Here is a 5,607-nt window from a genome sequence, read left to right on the forward strand (position 1 = left end):
TCACGATGGTGTGATCACTGACCTAGAGCCAGACATCCTGGAATGTGAAGTCAAGTGGGCCTTAGAAAGCATCACTACGAACAAAGCTAGTGGAGGTGATGGAATTCCAGTTGAGCTATTCCAAATCCTGAAAGATGATGCTGTGAAAGTGCTGCACTCAATATGCCAGCAAATTTGGGAAACTCAGCAGTGGCCACAGGACTGGAAAAGGGCAGTTTTCATTCCAATCCCAAAGAAAGGCAATGCCAAAGAATGCTCAAACTACCGCACAATTGCACTCATCTCACACGCTCAAAATTCTCCAAGACCCAGTCAAATTAAAAAATAATTCACGGCCACTAGAGGGCAGCCTCTGCTCACTACAACTAGACAAACTAGCAATAAAGACTCAGCACAGTCAAAAATAATTTAATGTTAAAAAAAAAAGGACAGTTCTTTGAAGAAATGACTGAGACAAGGGGTGAGACTGTAAATATATGAGCCAGGGTAATCTTAAATTATGAGACAGTAAAGAAAATAAAGACAACTATCAAGCTGTCCAAACTGATAAAAATGAATGATTACACAGTTTTATCTGTATATACTAGCAAATAACAATCTGAAAGGAATTTTTTTTAATTCCCTTTCAATAATGTCAACATGAATAAAATACTTTGCCATGGATGTAATGAGGATGACAAGACTGGCACACTGGAAATTATACATGATGGGTGAAAATACCCTAAATACATGTACAGATATTCCATAGCGATGGAAAGACTTAAGTTGGCAATACCATGGAATGCATCTTCAATCTGAAATGAAGATTCAATATGAATTACAAAAGGCTGAAAGGTTGTTGCTAAACCATAAAAGATTCCAGGATTCTTGGCCTCCAGAGGAGAAGAGTTCAATCCAGGGCCAGTGACAAAGCTTGATCGCTCAGAGGTTTTGTGTTATAAAGTTTTATTAAACTATAAAAGAGATAGAGAAAGCTGCTGACATAGACATCAGAAGGGGGAAGAAAGAGTACCCCCTGCTAGTCTTTAGCCAGATGTTACACAGCCACTAGCAGTCTGCTAATTAAAGAAAGACAATGTCTCAGAGAATGGCACCAGGCCCCTCACCCGCAACAGGCATTGAGATAGCATTGGCAGGAGGTGAGTCATCCAGGCCATAAAATGATTGACATGAATCTTGAGGAAAGGCAGATTTCCAAGCAAATATATAGTTTCATTAACATAGATTAGGAGAACCAGGTATGAGTAAAACATACTGGTTGGTCGAGTCAGTTCTGAGCCTTTAGGGGAAACCGACCTGAAGACAGAGTCTTGGGTAAATACATAGCACATTAACATAGCTTAAGACAAACATTTCCATAAGAAAAGTGTATTGCTTAGCTCAAGGTTTGAGAACAGTTAAATTCAGGTGGAGCCAGGAGTCGTCATGGCAACACAGAATTTTCAGAGCAACCTCCTTTTAAATTTGTATGGAGATGGAGAAAAATTGCAACACTAGTTTCTTTCCTCCTGCCTCTTAGTGAAGTTGCTCAGTCGTGTCCGACTCTTAGCAACCTCATCGACTGCAGCCCACCAGGCTCCCCCGTCCCTGGGATTCTCCAGGCAAGAACACTGGAGTGGGTTGCCATTTCCTTCTCCAACGCATGAAAGTGAAAAGTGAAAGTGACAATGCTCAGTCGTATCCAACTCTTAGTGATCCCATGGACTGCAGCCTACCAGGCTCCTCTGTCCATGGGATTTTCCAGGCAAGAATACTGGAGTGGGTTGCCATTGTCTTCTCTTAAGAGAGAGATAAAAAAATGTCTGACACTTGCAGCCTATTTTCTCGGTCTGGAGACCCTTGGCCTTCCTGCCTGTTACCCTCTCCAGGCCTGTAGGAAGCAATACACAAGCTGACCCTAACATACACATGGAATGACAAGGGACTCCAAGGAGCCAAAACAATCACCTGAGTCTGCAGTTCAACCGTCCTCTGGTATGCTGTACTAAGTCGCTTCAGTCACGTCTGACTGTCAGAGCCCACCAGGCTCCTCTGTCCATGGGAATTTTCCAGGCAAGAATACTGGAGTGGGTTGCCGTGTCCTCCTCCAGGGGATCTTCCCAATCCAGGGACCGAATGCCTGCATTGGCAGATAGACTCTACCACTAGCACCACCTGGGGCAAAAGTGCCTAAATGGAGATCAGGGAAACCCAGTTAGGAGAAGGGACTCAGACACAAGGACGTGAGGGAAGGAGATTCTTAGCCACATTCAGAGAAGCCCCGCAGGTAGTTCTGCAGGTGGAAGAGGAGGAGGAAGCAGGCTGGAGCTGTGTAGAAGATGAAAGAGGGAACTAAAGCAGGGGCCCCCAACCTCTAGGATCTAATGCCTGATGATCTGAGGTGGAGCTGATCAAATAATAGAAATAAGTGTTCGGTCACTCAGCCATGTCCAACCCTTTGTGACCCTATGACTGTAGCCCACAAGACTCCTCAGTCCATTGAATTCTTCAGGCAAGAATACTGGAGTGGGCTGTCATTTCCTTCTCCAGGAGATCTTCCCGACCCAGGGATTGAACCCGGGTCTCCTGCACTGCAGGTAGACTACCGACTGAGCCACCAGGGAACAGAAAGAGTGCACAATAAATGGACTGCACTTGAAACATCCCAAAACCTTCCCCCACCCTGTCTGTCAAAAAATTGTCTTCCAAAAAAACTCCCGAGGTCAAGGAAGGAACTTCAAGTGTACTCAGCTGTCCCAGGTTGCTGGCTTAGGGAGATGCTGAAGCAGGGGTGTCCCAAGAGGTAGACCCTCCCTTGTGTGGGGTCCTCAACAGACCTCCGATGGCCTTGGTGATGATTGGAGAGATTTGTTTCATTTTTTTTAATATCCTTGTGGGATAAACTTAAAACTTAGCAATTGTTACAGCCTTCCTAAGAAAAAGTTTTCTTTCTTTACTGATCCGTGAAGTACCAACTATGATGATCACTGTTCTAATATACCTCATAGTGTTGCTGACACTATGGATATAATTGTGTGAAATTGAACTTGTTCAATAAAAATGATGAAGCATCTGCCCTGTGGCCAGCACTTTCCAAGGGTTGGGGAGGAAATGAAATACTCCATAAGATGCACAGCTGGTAGGCACATTCTTTAAAAAAGCCTTTCACATTTCCACCAATAGTTTATTCTCAATGTCAACACTTGCCAATCAATGACCGTGCTGGGTAGGAAGCTCATCAAAAACCCAGGAGCCAGGGTTCCTGGAAGGATCTCCATTCTCCCTTAGACAGTCCTCCACCCTCAGTGTCCTCATCTGTAGAATCATGGACAACTGACTATAGTTCATTCCTGGAACCCAAGCCTATTGAGAGGGATGGGAAATATTACTCCAAGGCCTGGATGATAGACCAGATTTAAAGAAAAACATGTCATTGCTGCTTTTCAGTCAAAGAGACAAATACAATGAAGGAAGGAGTCCCTGGCCCTAAGGGATTTGCCTAGGGGTCTGGTCTGGGAAGTTCTTACACATCAGGAGATGGCTTCAAGCTGGATTTCCACAAACAAGAACATCCATGCAAAGGATAAGTCTGCAGAGCTCTGTGCCCATCAGCCACAGGAAGAGACTGCCTCCCTATAGCCAGCAGCATTTACAAGTGACCTCCTAAAGCCTTCACCAAACTACAGGGGCACCTCTGGGCTTTCTGTTTCCCTCACTTTTGTGACTCTTTTCCTAAAAAAAAAAAAAGAAAACGCACATTTCTTCATAGAATGCCACAGTGGAAGAAAAATAGGCCTTCAATTTTTAGACCTCAATTTGCAAAATAAAACTTGGAGCTTTTTTTTTTAATTAAAGCACCACATAATTTAAAAAACTGTACATGTTCTATTTATTCAGTTCTAAAACACCACACTTATTGCACAGGGTCCCCATGGAAAGGCCCCCCTCTCAGCAGGACAGCCACAGATTCCACCATGAAAGGGCAGCAAGGTGCCCTACCCTTCTTTTCTGCCTGGGTGGCGTTTAAATCCATGCACCCTACTAAGTAGCTAGGGTGCAATTCGTGGACCCTTCCCTTTCCCATCCCAGCAGGTGGTCAAGGGCCCACTGGGCTGCAAACTGCCGGTAGCAGGGCTGGGCCAGTCGGCCAGAGTAAGGGTTGTGGACTACCAGCAGGTGAAATCACCAGGCAGGATAAATCCCTTAGACTTCCTGGGGACCTCGCTGCAGGCACTGGGCTGCTTTGGAAAACCGCGCGGGTCTGAGCTTTATGCGAAGGGGTAAAGTGGTAAAGGCCTTGACCCCAATGGCGAGGCCTTTCTGCGACCGCCAGGTTAGGGGGCTCCTAGACTGTGCCAACAGAGGGCGGAACACGTGGTTCCCTGCTCCACCCTGTGCCACGGAGCCCCAGTTCCTTTACCTGTGGTCCACACCCCTCCGCTCCACTCACTGGATGCCCATCGATGGGGACCCAGGAGCCCACGAAACGGGCGTTCCCAGCCGCAATGGCGACCCCTGAGACCTGGGACCCACAGCCTAGGAGCTCGGAGGTGCGCTCCGCCCCCAACGCGGGCCAAGTGTGCTCCGCGCATACGCCCACTTCCAGGAGAGGCCGGCGAGCCTAGCTACTGGCGCCAGGTGAAATCCATCCAGGAGTAAATCCACCCCACCAAGACAACCGAAGCTTTTTATCAGCTGTGAAGTGAAGTCGTTCAGTCGTGTCCGACTCTTTGTGACCCCATAGACTGTAGCCTACCAGGCTCCTCTGTCCATGGAATTTTCCAGGCAAGAGTACTGGAGTGGGTTGCCATTTCCTTCTCCAGGGGATCCTCCCAACCCAGGGATCGAACCCGGGTCTCCCGCACTGAAGGCAGACGCTTTACCATCTGAGCCACCAGGAAAGCCCCACGCATTAGGTACCAGAAGAGGGGGAGGCGAGCGAGCGGCACGGCGCGACCCACAGGCAACCGCCCCTATGTCAACCACCACCGCGTCTCTGCCCGCGGGCCTAGGCGCTGCTGGTCCGTGACGCTTGGGGGCCTGGCCGTGCGCTGGTCGACCGCCGCCCCCGGAGGTCCCCGCCGACGCCAGACGACCACCCCCACGTCCACCCGAAACGGGGCAGACCCCTCCCCCACCACCTGGTGGGGATTTGAAAACCTGGTGGCCAGCCGGGCAGAAAAGAAGGGAGGAGGGCACCTTGCTGCCCTTTCATGATGGAATCTGTGGCTGTCCTGCTGAGAGGGGGCCTTTCCATGGGGACCCTGTGCAATAAGTGTGGTGTTTTAGAACTGAATAAATAGAACGTGTAAATGTTTTTAATTAAATAATTTAAAAAAAAAAAAGCTCCACCCGTACGGCCGCACCCCCCACCCCCCGACCTCTCCCCTCAACCACCGGGGTCCCCTGCCCACGCCCCAGGCACCCTTTTCCGCCCACCACGAAGGGCAGGGGGAAGGGGCTCCGAAAGGGAGCGTGGCGCCAAGTGGGCAAGGGACACGACAGAAGTAAGAGGACGAGAGAACCGGACAAGACAGCCGCGGGACGCGTGGGGAAGGGGGGTTGGGAGCAAGCCCCGAGGCTCGGAGGGCGTGGGGAGGCGCCTGGCGACCGCGCGGCAGGCCCAGA

This window comes from Bison bison, unplaced genomic scaffold, assembly GCF_000754665.1.
Source record: "Bison bison bison isolate TAMUID 2011002044 unplaced genomic scaffold, Bison_UMD1.0 scf7180017864266, whole genome shotgun sequence".
NCBI classification, from domain to species: Eukaryota; Metazoa; Chordata; class Mammalia; order Artiodactyla; family Bovidae; genus Bison; species Bison bison.